The sequence below is a fragment of the Bos javanicus genome, chromosome 28 (genome assembly GCF_032452875.1).
Source record: "Bos javanicus breed banteng chromosome 28, ARS-OSU_banteng_1.0, whole genome shotgun sequence".
Lineage (NCBI taxonomy): Eukaryota > Metazoa > Chordata > Mammalia > Artiodactyla > Bovidae > Bos > Bos javanicus.
The window spans coordinates 39,499,393-39,514,997 of record NC_083895.1 but is presented as its reverse complement, the minus strand read 5'-3'; the positions used below and the strand labels follow the sequence as shown (position 1 = coordinate 39,514,997).

Below are 15,605 nucleotides of genomic sequence, written 5' to 3'. Positions count from 1 at the left end.
GGATGAGATGTATGGAGAAAGTAACATGGAAACTTACATTACCATATGTAAAATAGATAGCCAATATGGGAATTTGTTGTATGCATCAGGGAACTCAAATGGGGGCTGTGCATCAACCTAAATAGGTGGGATGGGGAGGGAGATAGGAGGGAGGTTCAAGAGGAAGGGGACATATGTATACCTATGGCTGATTCATGTTAAAGTTTCACAGAAAACAATTAAATTCTGTAAAGCAATTATCCTTCAGTTAAAAATAAACTAATTAAAAAATAATTATTTGTTGTGTATTTGAAATTCAAATTTATATGGGTAACCTGAATTTTATTTGCTAAATCTGGCAACCATACTCAGGATGTGTTTTCAACTGCTGAGGCCCTAGTTGGGTATATGCATGTCCTCAACTCAGCATGCATGAAGCCCAGCACATAGAAAGGGAAGAGACAGTCATCACAATTACAGAGAGCACAGCATCTTCTAAATGTGGATGGTGAGGCACCAGGGAAGAATTTGGGCTTTGGAGACATTTAATCTGGAATAAAATTCATCTTTACTATTTATCAGCTGGGCATATTGATTTTACTTCCACTGACCTTGTTTCTTTATGTGTGCAATGAGAATTAAAAAAAGAAAAAAAAAACTATCTTGCAAGGCTTTTTAAGAATTTTTATTTTTTGGTCCTACACTTGTCTTTGTTTTTCATTAACAGTGGTTTCACTGATGCATTAGCCTATATACGAGCAGATTTCTTACATACGTACCACGTAGCTTCTCAAATATGCTATCACCATGCCCATGCATGACCCCATGGACTGTAGCCCATCAGTCTCCTCTGTCCATTAGATTTCTCAGGCAAGAATATTGGAATGAGTTGCCATTTTTTCCTCCAGGGATTGAACCTGGGTCTCTTGAGCTGCAGGCAGATTCTTTTCTGACTGAGCCACCTGCAGAATCCCACTAAATGAATACAGGATTATTTTTTTCTGGACCACAAATCCAACCACTCAGATTATGGCAGTTTTCTACATGATCTAACTACTTTGAAAGGTAAAACAATGCGACTCATGTGAAACTGCCCAGTATGCTCATAAGTTATAATATTCAGCAAATGTTATTAATTTTCTTTCCCCATTTCTCATAAGTGCCTGCAAGCTTTGTCAAAACAAAGAGACTATATTCTGTATGCTTTTAGCTTAGTACAGTCTTCTGCTTCAAGATTCATCCAAACAAATACCGTGAATGAAATCCTCTTGAGAGGAATGAAGGACACATATAAGGGGGCTGTCTGACTAGACAAGCAACTTTTACTTGATTTCCTCCCTGGTGTCTAGTCTAATAAAGGAATGCAGCCATCCGGCATAAATAGGCCGAAGGTATGACATCTCTTTAGAACCAAATTTTGAAACAAGATCTCCAGAATTCACAGACTGTGCTCTTTTTAGAGAACTGAAACTGTACACTTAGATGGCATTCCCTGGAATGCCCTGGACAATGGCTCCCATTCTTCAAGATAATATTAATGTTGGGACTTCCCTAGTGGTCTGGTGGTTAAGACTCTGTTATTACAAATCATGGGACACAGGTTCGATCCCTGGTCATGGAACTAAGATCTCACATGCCACATGTGGCCACACACACACACACACACACACACACACACACAACTCTATGCCAGTAGTAGTAGTTACACAACTCTGTAAATATACCAAAAATCATTGACTTGTACAAGTAAAGCAAGTGAATTGTATAGTATATAAATTATAACTCAATTAAAATCTTTTATAAAAGTAAAGAACCCCAGGTTTTTATGGAGTTATACGTTTAAAAAAAAAAAGATAACATTCATGTTAAGTTTCTCCTTTCCAGAAGAATCAGAGCGATGGAGACAGACTAAAGGGAAACTTCATCATTTGGTCAGAAATCCACATCACTGAAGTTGCTCCAAGGAGGAGCAACAGTTATAGTAGCTCATTTGACTGACATTTAAGTGCCAGGCTTTGCAGTAAATGCTTTATATGCTCCACGTATTGATATTTGATCTTCTCAACAATCCTTTGAGATTGATAAGGCCATTATCCCTCTCACACAGATTGGAAGCTCCAAGATTCGAGATGATGAATCCCAGGCTGTAGGTTACACATTTACTAAAAGAATTAAGTCAAGTTTGCCTGTCTTTTATGTCAGTTTCTCACTTTGTAGACAGAGATGTGTGCATGTGTGCTAAGTCCCTTCAGATGTGTCAGACTCTTGGTGACCCCATGAACTGTAGCCCACCAGGCTCCTCTGTCCTTGGAATTCTCCAGGCCAGAATACTGGAGTGGGTTACCATGCCCTTCTTTGGGGGATCTTTCCAACCCAGGCATTGAACCCGCTTCTTTTACATCTCCTGCATTGGCAGGTGGGTTCTTTACCACTAGCACCATCTGGGAATCCCATAGACAGAGATCTCCTACATCAAATGCTAAAAACTAAGAGCACAGAACTACTTCATCAGATATCTAAGGCTGAAAACAGAAATTTACATTTGTAATCAGTGCCTGGAATGAAAGTTAAAGTTGAAAGCTCTTGAATTATGTTATTTTGATGACTTAATTTATTCCATTATTCTGCTTCTCAAACTGTAATGATGACTCTAACAGAAACCACAGACTTACAAGTGATAACAACCAATTCAGGAGCTAGTCGATGAGAAGATACTTGGTCAATTAGCATCCTCTAAGACAGCAGTCCCCCACATTTTTGGCACCAGGGACCAGTTTTGTGGAAGACGATTTTTCCACAGACCCAGGGAGATGGTGAGGGGGTGGTTTGGGGATGATTCAAACACATTTCACTTATTGTGCACTTTATTTCTGTCATTATTACGTCAGCTCCACCTCAGACCATCAGGCATCAGAACCCAGAGGTTCTGCTGCTCTAGGACACTGGCCCACTTCCAGGGATGCACAGAATACTTGAATGGGCTACAAGCCACATCTCTGCAATCCTACCCTTGCCTCAAAGCACAGTCCAAAGTCCATTATGTCCATGGCTTTGCTCACTGCACCTCATGCCCCTCCTACCCCAGGTGTCTGCCTTTGGCCGTTTCTCTATGCTTGACACAGATAAATGGAAATTCCTTTATATAATGTTAACAGTGTTGTTCAAAGAGTAAGCCTTCGGTGAATATTTGAAGTAAAATCCCAAGCTTGGCCCAATATCTGGGATTTTGCATGCAGTGCCTTCAGGCAACCTCTACGCACGCCTACTGACAGAATATGCAATTTAAATGAAATCTGATCACTCTCTGCATGAAACCTCTGAGGCTTTCTTTCGCAATGAGATAAAATTATACTTCTTTGGAAGGGCATCATAAGGTCATCATAATCTGCTCTGACCTAACTGACCAATCATACCATCTACCTACCACACTGCCTTTCATGTGTGTTACTTGCTCCAATTACCCGGGTCTTCTTGTCATTTCCTAAAACCCTTGTGTTCTTTTATCTCTTTCTTTAAAAAAAAATATTTATTTCTAATGGAAGGATAATTGCTTTACAATATTGTGTTGGTTTCTACCATACATTTACATGAATCAGCCACAGGTATACCTATGTCGCCTCCCTCTTGAACCTCCCTCCCTCCTCCCACCCCATGTCTCATTTTTCTTCTTTTTTTTTTTTTTATCTGTGTTCTTCCTTGTTCCTTTCCCTCATGTTTCCTTCTACAATTACCCCCCTGCAGGAATACTGTTTGTTCTTCCACATAAAGATGTTCCCAACTGTTCCAGTGAGATGTGGATGCTCTTCCCTCTCTTTTTCTTTCTCCCAAGATTTACCAAGAGTATGGTCCCTAAGATCCTACCTCTAAGAAACATGCTTCTCTGGAAGAATAATTCAGAAAAGGTTGCCTCCTATAATCTTCTCTGTTAGAGTTATGAGTAGAAGTATACCAAAGGTTTTGTGAAAATGTACAACAAAGGCATAGAACCTAGTGTTCCCCACATGTATGTGAGTTCACATGTATGTGAACCAAACCCTATTTACATGTGTGAATATGAACCACGTACTAACATCTGGCAGATGTTTGAGAAAATTCTCACATTTTTTTGTAAATAATAAATAAATCACTAAAACATCAATCAAAGTCCTTTTTGCACTGAACTGCAATGATTAGTTTTGCAAGTCTGTCCCACACACTGAATGTAAACTTTCTTCAGAGTCTTTTGTATTTGTCTTTGTGTTGCTCTGGGCTGGCACACAGCCTGACCTTCTAAAGTGGCTCCGTGAATTCTGAATAGCTGAACCATTGAGAGCCCATGAAATAGACTCTTTGTTTATTGAGAAGCAGCAGTATCATCTTCACTATGCTGCAGCTTCATATGTTCCATCCAGCACCCATTTTTTTCCCCTCTCTCCTATTCTGCAGATCCATCCTGGCTCCTGAAGCAATGGTCAGGGAAAACTGCATATAAAACTACATTTGTTTTTTTTTTAACCACTTTGGCATTTACTTTCCAATGACAATCTGAACTTTTTAAAAAACTTTTTTCTAGAGCATTTCAGAAGATGTTTAGAACCTACTATCAACTACTGAATATTTTAGATAATTGGTATATAAATGTAATTAACTAGATTATGGTTAAGATCTCAGTTTTTTTTGAATCCAGTTTGACAATTCAAAAATCCAGCCCTTTCTGTTAGATTTTAATTCAATCTGATTAAACACAATCATAATTCATATAAAGTTCAGTAATTTTATGAGTGTCTAATCTATACAAATATTTCCATAGAAGCAACCAGAAGTTTCACTCTTGGCTGATCTGGATCTTCCATATAGCATTTAAGTGTCCGAAATCCACCTACCATTAAATTGATATAACTCATGCTTCATTATATTACAAAAAAGTTGATGAGAATCAATCCAAGGTTGTGCTGAAGTCTATATAGTTACTACCTACACAGAAACTCCTAGTCTAGTCACTCAGCAGCTTTATGAAAATCATCCTAACATTAATAAAGCAAAAGTGTACTAGCCCTATGCCATCTTTCAGTGAACAGCCCTGCTTTTTCAAACAGTTCACAACAAATACATTCCTCAGTGTCTACGTACAAAACTTCATTTGTCAAATCCAGTCTATAAATGTATGTATTTGCATAAATGCCCATTTCTCCTTTGTAGAAACCATAACTAATATACCTATATATTTTTCTAGTGTATCTCATGATTATAGCCCTTCCTCATGGAAGATACCTGAAAGAATCTGACCCCATCTGAAAAATCTGTTTAAACTAAAATTATGAATTTAGTTTGTTCGATGAAGTAGTCTGAGTTTGTTTAGACACTTTTACTTCTAACCACTGGAGGTACCAATATGTACTAATGACTAATGTTAAATTAATCATACATATAAAGCCAAAATATCATCCATACACACATGGCTAGAAGTTTTGAGGAAGAACAACTCAAATCAAGGTATCTATTAAAAGGAAGGAAGGAAACAAGCTTGGAGATGCTTGTGAATAAGAGAACTGAATTATTAGCTCTTATGCTGAAATTTACATTTAAAAATTCATAGTGTAAAGAGAGGGATTGGTCATATTGTTGAAGAGAAAAATAATGAGAAAATAAGACTGTTTCTTAAGCAGAATTTTGAGAAATCATTGGGAAGATGGTTCAGCTCACTATTCCATTTGGCACATGGCAGAGATGGATGTGCAAGGCTTTTATATCACAATGGCATTCAATAGTAGAGGTACTGAAGTAATGCCACTCAGTCGTCTTTATCACCAAGAAACGTTCCGGTATAATACAACTTCTGTAGATTATTTTCCATGAGATACAGAAACTATCAGCCAATGGGAGCCTTCTGCTACACATGGCAGTTAAAATTCTGAATGTAAAACTATAAACTGGCATCTGGTTCATTTTCATTGTTTGTCACTTATATAACGTGAATTATTACCTAAGATTCTTATGACCTCATGGTACTTGGAAAACATTACCTCTAAACTTTAGGGCTACATACAAAATTGCATTGTCAGTTGAAACACTGCTGGAGAACAACCTCTCTCAGATCAGATCAGATCAGATCAGTTGCTCAGTCGTGTCCGACTCTTTGCAATCCCAGGCCAGGCCTCCCTGTCCATCACCAACTCCCAGAGTTCACCCAGACTCACGTCCATCAAGTCAGTGATGCCATCCAGCCATCTCATCCTCTGTCATCCACTTCTCCTCCTGCCCCCAATCCCTCCCAGCATCAGAGTCTTTTCCAATGAGTCAACTCTTTGCATGAGGTGGCCAAAGTACTGGAGTTTCAGCTTTAGCATCATTCCTTCCAGAGAAATCCCAGGGCTGATCTCCTTTAGAATAAACTGGTTGGATCTTCTTGCAGTCCAAAGGACTCTCAAGAGTCTTATCCAACACCACAGTTGAAAAGCATCAATTCTTTGGCACTCAGCCTTCTTCACAGTCCAACTCTCACATCCATACATGACCACTGGAAAAACCATAGCCTTGACTAGACGAACCTTTGTTGGCAAAGTAATGTCTCTGCTTTTGAACATGCTATCTAGGTTGGTCATAACTTTCCTTCCAAGGAGTAAGCGTCTTTTAATTTCATGGCTGCAGTCACCATCTGCAATGATTTTGGAACCCAGAAAAATAAAGTCTGACACTGTTTCCAGTTTCCCCATCTATTTCCCATGAAGTGATGGGACTGGATGCCATGATCTTCGTTTTCTGAATGTTGAGTTTAAGCCAACTTTTTCACTTTCCACTTTCACTTTCATCAAGAGGCTTTTTAGTTCCTCTTCACTTTCTGCCATAAGCGTGGTGTCATCTGCATATCTGAGGTTATTGATATTTCTCCCGGCAATCTTGATTCCAGCTTGTGCTTCTTCCAGACCAGCGTTTCTCATGATGTACTCTGCATAGAAGTTAAATAAACAGGTTGACAATATACAGCCTTGACGTACTCCTTTTCCTATTTGGAACCAGTCTGTTGTTCCATGTCCAGTTCTAACTGTTGCTTCCTGACCTGCATACAAATTTCTCAAGAGGCAGATCAGGTGGTCTGATATTCCCATCTCTTCCAGAATTTTCCACAGTTGATTGTGATCCACACAGTCAAAGGCTTTGGCATAGTCAATAAAGCAGAAATAGATGTTTTTCTGGAACTCTCTTGCTTTTTCCATGATATCATGAACCCCTCATCGTGTTAGGCATTCAACAGCAAGCCATTAGTAGAATTCAAGAACTCTGTGGAAGACTAAAATAGGCATTTCTCCAAAGAAGACATACAAATAGCCAAAAGGTACATGAAAAATGCTCAACATCATTAATCATTAGAGACATGCACATCAAAACTGCAATTAGGTACCACCTCACACTGGTGTAGAAGGGTGATCATCAAAAAATCTACAAACAATAAATGTTGGAGAGGGAGTGGAGAAAAGTGAATCCTCTTACACTGTTGGTGGGGATGAAAACTGATATAGACACTATGGAGAACATTATGGAGGAGCCATAAAAAAAAAAAACAAAACAGAACTGCCATATGACCCAGCAATACCATTTCTGGGCAAATACCAGGAGAAAACCATAATTCAAAGAGACACATGAATCCCAATATTCATTGCAGCACTATTTACAACAGTTAGGACATGGAAGAACCTCAATGCACATCAATGGAGGAATGAATAAAGAAGATGTGATATACACACACACACACAAATACACACACACACAAACACAATGGAATATTATTCAGTTATAAAAAAGAACAAAATTGTGCCATTTGCAGAGATATGGATGGATCTAGAGAATTATACATTATGAAGTCAGAAAGAGAAAAACAAATACCATATATTAATACATATATGTGAAATCTAGAAAAATAGTAGAGACAAATCTGTTTGCAAAGCAGAAATACAGACACAGATGTAGAGAACAAAGGTATGGACACCAAGGAGTGGGAAAAGAGGGGTGGGACAAACTGGGAAATGGACCATATGCACTATTGATACTATGTGTAAAATTGATAACTACTGAGAACTTACTGTATGCTGCTGCTACTGCTAAGCCACTTCAGGCGTGTCCGACTCTGTGCGACCCCATAGACAGCAGCCCACCAGGCTCCCCCATCCCTGGGATTCTCCAGGCAAGGGTACTGGAGTGGGTTGCCATTTCCTTCTCCAATGCAGGAAAGTGAAAAGTGAAAGTGAAGTCGCTCAGTCGTGTCCGACCCTTAGTGACCCCATGGACTGCAGCCTTCCAGGCTCCTCCGTCCATGGGATTTTACAGGCAAGAGTACTGGAGTGGGGTGCCATTGCCTTCTCTGCTTACTGTATAGCATAGGGGTTAAAAAAAAGAAAGTACTATCTGTTTGTAGGACATATATTAAGGTAAAAATTCATTCCAGTATACAAGAGAAGCAGAGGAATACTGTTTAATTCCATTTATATGAGATACCTAGAATAGTCAAATTCATAGAGTCAGAAAATACATTAGTAGATACCCGGGGTTGAGGCTTGAGGGTGAATGGGGAGACAGGGATCTAGTGTTTAATGATGACAGAGTTTCAGTTTAGGAAGGTGAAAAATTTGGGAAATGAATGATGGTGAGAATTGCACAACAACTTGAATATACTTAGTTCCCTTGAATGCACAATTAAATATGATTAAAAACCTTACTTGTCCCAAATTTTATAAATCTTTTGATTTCAAAAATATACCAGCATTTACTTAGGCTGCATACATATATTATGCTATCCTAAACACAATATCAAAGCACAAACAAGACATTTAACTGACACACTTCATTTTATTTTTCCATATGAGTATGAAAAAAAAATTGCATAAAAGATCTCCCAACACAATATTTAGCTCTTCCTGTGGTTTGGTAATACGTTTGCAAATGGCACTGCATTTGCCTTTATATGAGCATTTTTTCTGCCTAGAGCATCAGATTCATCAGGGTATTGTCAGAGGCATGGCTGTGTAACAAATAGCTCAAAGGCTATACTGAGATATGCTCCATGACAGAGCACCTGACAGAGTAGCAAGATAATTTCTCAGTTAAGAAATCCCTCTCCATGATCGATGCACCTTCCAGACTTGACCAGGCTGACATGCCCTTTGGCTAGCTGTCTCCTCTGGATGACTGGGTGCATTTCTCACACAACTCAACAAGCACTTATGCTTACAAAAAAACTTTGTCTATAACATCTCCTAATCTATCCATGCTATGAGGAAAAGTTTGAATATCTGACATTAAAATTATAAATTTCTCCCTCATGCACGCATCAATGAGTAGGTTACATCATGAATTCAAGAAACATTTTTGATTATTAGTTTACTATAAGTATTTTAATTTTTTTACAAACAACTTTGCATTTTTACACACCTTCAAACTCCTTTCCTAACTATGTCAGTAAACTTTGTTTTTTAAAATGATACTACATTGAAAGAGATGGGAATACCAGACCACCTGACCTGCCTCTTGAGACATCTGTATGCAGGTCAGGAAGCAACAGTTAGAGCTGGACATGGAACAACAGACTGGTTCTAAATAGGAAAAGGAGTACGTCAAGGCTGTATATTATCACACTACTTATTTAACTTATATGCAGAGTACATCATGAGAAACGCTGGGCTGGAAGAAGCACAAGCTGGAATCAAGATTGCTGGGAGAAATATCAATAACCTCAGATATGCAGATGACACCACCCCTATGGCAGAAAGTGAAAAAGAACTAAAGGCCTCTTGATGAAAGTGAAAGAGGAGAGTGAAAAAGTTGGCTTAAAGCTCAACATTCAGAAAACTAAGATCATGGCAACTGTTCCCATCAGTTCCTGGCAAATAGATGGGGAAACAGTTGAAACAGTGACAGACTTTATTTTTCTGGGCTCGAAAATCGCTGCAGTTGGTGATTGCAGCCATGAAATTAAAAGACACTTACTCCTTGGAAGGAAAGTTATGATCAACCTAGATATTAAAAAGCAGAGACATTATTTTGCCAAAAAAGGTCCGTCTAATCAAGGCTATGGTGTTTCCAGTGGTCATGTATGAATGTGAGAGTTGGACTATAAAGAAAGCTGAGCACCGAAGAATAGATGCTTTTGAACTGTGGTGTTGGAGAAGACTCTTGAGAGTCCCTTGGACTGCAAGGAGATCCAACCAGTCCATCCTAAAGGAGATCAGTCCTGGGCATTCATTGGAAGGACTGATGCTGAAGCTGAAACTCCAATAATTTGTCCACCTGAAGCAAAGAGCTGACTCATTGGAAAAGACCCTGATACCGGGAAAGATTGAGGGCAGGATGAGAAGGGCATGATGGAGGATGAGATGGTTGGATGTCACCACTGACACAATGGCATGTTTGGGTGGACTCCGGGAGTTGGTGATGGACAGAGAGGCCTGGTTTGCTGCAGTTCATGGGGTCACAAAGAGTCGGCCACAACTGAGCGACTGAACTGACTGACATTCTAAAGCTGTATCTGTTTGTTGAAATTTGCATTGTTCCAATCCCAGTTGCATCATTAGAAAAATCACGAATATATTTACCGAAAAATACTTTTGAGTGCTAACAGTTTTATGCACATTAGGTTTGGCATGGCATATTCAACAGGATAATTATTCTTCAATATTGAAAAATCAATCCAAGACGCTTTTTGGTGAAGTGTTTTTACTGAAGTTAATGTCCTCTTTTCAGTTCTAAAGCAGTGACACTAGCGAAATAGAAAGCTTCTGACTAAGTAGAAGGAAAGCGAAGCTAGTATAGACTTGGACTAGAGAAACGCTTGATACAGTTTATCCACTTCGGCTGGTACCCAGCTTGAATTCCTCCCCCTTGCTCCTCCCCTTTATCCCCAGGAAGATGTTTCTCAATTTCCTAAGCCCATTTAGTGGCTTTCATTTTCATTTTATTTTTTCTTTCATTGTATTTTGCCTATGCATTTATTTTTCTGCCTATGCATCTTAATAGCCCTTGTTATATCACTTCCATTATGTGTAGCTTTCTCTATTTTTAGTTTCCCAGTCTTTGGTCATTAAGGGATGTGGATTATATACCTGCATTTTCCACATCTTATACCTTTAGCATATAGTAAGTGTGATAAATGCATAATAATTAACTAATAATAGAATTCTTAAGCATATGATTTGCAGTTCTCTGCTATAAATAAGAAATTGTTGAACTCGATGTGTTCGGGTTTTGAGTCTGATCACTGAGTGCACATATGCCATGGCCACTAGGAATACAAGGAATTGGGGGAAAGATGTATGTGTAAGATTATGCCACATGAGAATTCAGATGCCACAACTAAAGATTGTAAAGATCCTACATGCCACAGTGAAGATCAAAGAGCCCAAGTGCTGCAACTAAGATCTGGTGCAGCCAAATCCTATTTTTTATTTTTTAAGGATTATCACCTTATGATCTATGCTCCAACCCAAGAAAAGATGAAATTTGCATTACCCAAAGCAAGGATGATCCAAGTTGAGAACAAAGGTATTCTGGAATTCATTAATACAGAACTGGCACTGATTATTTGTAAGGCACACTGATAAACACACATAATTAAATTTCTAGAGAGTATGCCTATATATTGGCTAACCAGTTTAATTTATACCTAGAGATGCTGTAGTATTAGGATGATATCATCTTCCATGGGACAATTTTACCCATGTGGATTTTAAAATTATGAGTTAAATCTCAAAAATACTTATTCCCAAAGCAATGCACAGAATATTACACATTCAGTTAGAGGAATCTGTGGGGGAGGAGGGGTGAATAGTGTCTAGAATTGGTGAGGTCAGTGAAAACAGTTTATTCATTAAGTCTGTAAACCTATTCATCATTAAGAATACTCCATTATTTGCCATTATCTGGGCTCCAAAATCACTGCAGATGGTGACTGCAGCCATGAAATTAAAAGACACTTACTCCTTGGAAGGAAAGTTATGACCAACCTCGATAGCATATTCAAATGCAGAGACATTACTTTGCCAACAAAGATTCGTCTAGTCAAGGCTATGGTTTTTCCTGTGGTCATGTATGGATGTGAGAGTTGGACTGTGAAGAAGGCTGAGCACCGAAGAATTGATGCTTTTGAACTGTGGTGTTGGAGAAGACTCTTGAGAGTCCCTTGGACTGCAAGGAGATCCAACCAGTCCATTCTGAAGGAGATCAGCCCTGGGATTTCTTTGGAAGGAATGATGCTAAAGCTGAAACTCCAGTACTTTGGCCACCTCATGCGAAGAGTTGACTCTTTGGAAAAGAGTCTGATGCTGGGAGGGATTGGGGGCAGGAGGAAGAGGGGACGACAGAGGATGAGATGGCTGGATGGCATCACTGACTCGATGGATGTGAGTCTGAGTGGACTCCGGGAGTTGGTGATGGACAGGGAGACCTGGCGTGCTGCGATTCATGGGGTCACAAAGAGTCGGACACGACTGAGCGACTGATCTGATCTGATGCATACTAAGTACTCGCTTTAACTCTGCCTTTAGCCAACCACTTCCCTCCAAGACAAACTCGACTGCTGGAGTCAGATATTTGCACATTTAGAATGCATTCCCTGTAAGTCTTTTTTTTTTTTTAATTTTAATTAGAGGCTAATTACAATATTGTGGTGATTTTTGCCATACATTGACATGAATCAGCCATGGGTATACATGTGCTCCCCATCCTGAACCCCCTCCCACATCCCTTCCCATCCCATCCCTCAGGGTCATCCCAGTGCACCAGCCCTGAGCACTCTATCTTTAAAGTTGTACTTTGACTTCAACTTTTTTTAGAGTCATTATAACACCAGTTAGACTTGAGATTCATATAGATGAATGAGACAATAGCTTCTTATTTTTGCTTACTGGTAACTAAATGATTTTTAATGTTTTAAAAGAGACCTCATAATACATATCTTGATTCCACAGTAAATCATTATACTGTAAGGTATCAGTGCCACCAAAAATCCTCAGGAAAAGTTCAATAGGATAACGACTCATCTGTTTCTTTCAATAACAATAATTATCATTGGTGTAGCAAGTTTATCTTACTATAACCATGGCCACACTGATTGTGGAGTTTAATGCTATGCCAGACCCACACACCAGCAGGCCTTGTTTCTTATATCTACAGTCGTTCTACTACACAGCTTCTGGAGCCTCTCTTCTCTGAGCCAGCAATCATCACCACATAATGGAGACATTTCTCTACTGATTAGATTAAGTACTTGCCATCCTCAAATGATTGTTGATACTGTTTCCCATGCTGCTATAGCCCATCATCATCAGTAAAAGAGGAAAGTACAAACCACATATCTTTCCCCAAAACTTATACTCTACCACATCACCATATCCACAATTTCCTGTAATTCCTAGTCCACATGACTACAACCTCTTCATGCCAACAATTTGAGGGCACACATGGTAACTATTCATCAATTCCATTCAAATTATACATTCCTTATTCATTTCATTACATACCCATCTTATAGTCTGCGATGCTTCATTTCAATATTATCTTGAATTGCATTGCCCTTATAAGCTTTCATCACATCTATCTAGCAAAACCCAAAATCTGTAGAAACTAAGCTGTCTGTTTTTTCTGTGATCTAATACTTAGATAATAAAGCACTAACAAGTAATATCGTACAACAGGAATATCAGTTTTAATATAAATATGTAATCACTGATTTCTAATTAACTCTCAAAACTTATAAAAAATATAACTATCAATATCTTCTACCAGATACAACAAAGGTACCCAGAATTCAAAATTTCCAAACCTAATCTAGTAAAAATCTACCATAAATCTGTTCTTTTAATCTTATTTTTCAGAAAATGGACCCACATTTTATCTAAACATGCAAACTATAAATCTTGTATTCATCCCTAATAATCACCCTTATCTACCTTTCAACATCAATTCCTTTCAAATACTTGTTGCTATGTTTCCAATATCTATCAATTTTTCACATCTTCTATTATCACACTATTCTTTCTTTAATTAATTTATTTTTTATTGAAGGAAAATTGCTTTACAGAATTTTGCTGTTTTCTGTCAAACCTCAGCATGAATCAGCCATAGGTATACATATATCCCTTTCCTTTTGAACCTCCCTCCCATCTCCCTCCCCATCCCACCCCTCTAGGTTGATACAGAGCCCCTGTTTGAGTTTCCTGAGCCACACAGCAAATTCCCATTAGTTATTTATTTTACATATGGTAATAAACTTTCCATGTTACTCTTTCCAAACATCTCACCCTCTCCTCCCCTCTCTCCATGTCCATAAATCTATTCTTTATGTGTGTTTCTGCACTGCTGTGCTGAAAATAAATTCTTCAGTACTATTTTTCTAGATTCCGTATATATGTGTTAGAATATGGTATTTATCTTTCTCTTTTCTGACTCACTTCACTCTGTAGAATAGGTTCTAGGTGCATCCACCTCATTAGAACTGACTCAAATGCATTCCTTCTTAAGGTTAAGTAATATTCCATTTTGTATATATACCACATCTTCTTTATCCATTCATCCATCAATGGCCATCTAGGTTGCTTCCATGTTCTAGCTATTGTAAATAGTGCTGCAATGAACAATGGGATACATGTGTCTTTTTCAATTTTGGTTTCCTCAGGGTATATGCTTAGGAGTGGGACTGCTGGGTCATATGGTGGTTTTATTCCTAGTTTTTTAAGGAATCTCCATACTGTCTTCCATAGTGGCTGCATCAATTTACATTCCCACCAACAGTGCAAGAGCATTCCCTTTTCTCCACACCCTTTCCAGACTTTATTGTTTGAAGACTTTTTGATGAGGGCCATTCAGATTGGATATTATCACACTATTATGAACTAATATTATTCTGCCTCAAATAGGTTTTAGAAATCTTCAATTTTATATTTATCAGTTTTATTCCCTAATTATCATCTGAAAATTTCCTAGACTATAAGTTCCAGCAAATCAGCTTTTATCGCCCATTTTTACTCATTATATTATCTGTAGCATTTTGCAGTTTTTTCTTTGCTTAGAGTGAGCAATTGATACATATTTGCTGAATTAATGGATGAATGGATACACGAATGCAAGCAAATTTACAGGTATTATCACAATAAACATAAATGTATGAAGCAAGCATTCATATCTATATTATATAAGAGAAAAACCTAAAGTTCAACAAAAGCCAATCAAGGAGAAACTATAAATTCTGATTCATATTTGGATCTTCAACATCACTAACTTTAACTCCTAGGTATCTTTCCATTCTAGTACCATGATGCCTATCAATCAGCCGTATGGAATGTGTTTTTAAATCATTTTATTATAATATAGATTCAGAAAATTATGTACAATTCTTAATGTAATTATCTATGAGTACAGAAAATAATTACTGTGGGAGGTATTCTAATCTTTAAGAAAAAAACAAACACAGACTACAAATACTTTCAAAATAATTATTTTAACTTTGTAAATGAAAACATTAATAGAACCCATACTCCAGAATTAAGATTGACCGAAAATGCTTCCAAATTATTCACTATGCAAAAGAAAAGAAAAAAAAAAAAGAGAAGAAAGTAACAAAAACTGATATTATTAAACCATCACCATTATTGTCTACCATTTAT

The 15,605-nt window shown here is 38.0% G+C and overlaps 1 protein-coding gene across 6 annotated transcripts in view; it reads right to left on the bottom strand.

Moving 5' to 3' along the window:
- The window catches only part of NRG3 (neuregulin 3), a 1,226,542-nt gene that overhangs the window by 131,559 nt on the left and 1,079,378 nt on the right, over positions 1-15,605 (bottom strand). The gene's annotated exons all lie outside the window — the stretch shown is intronic.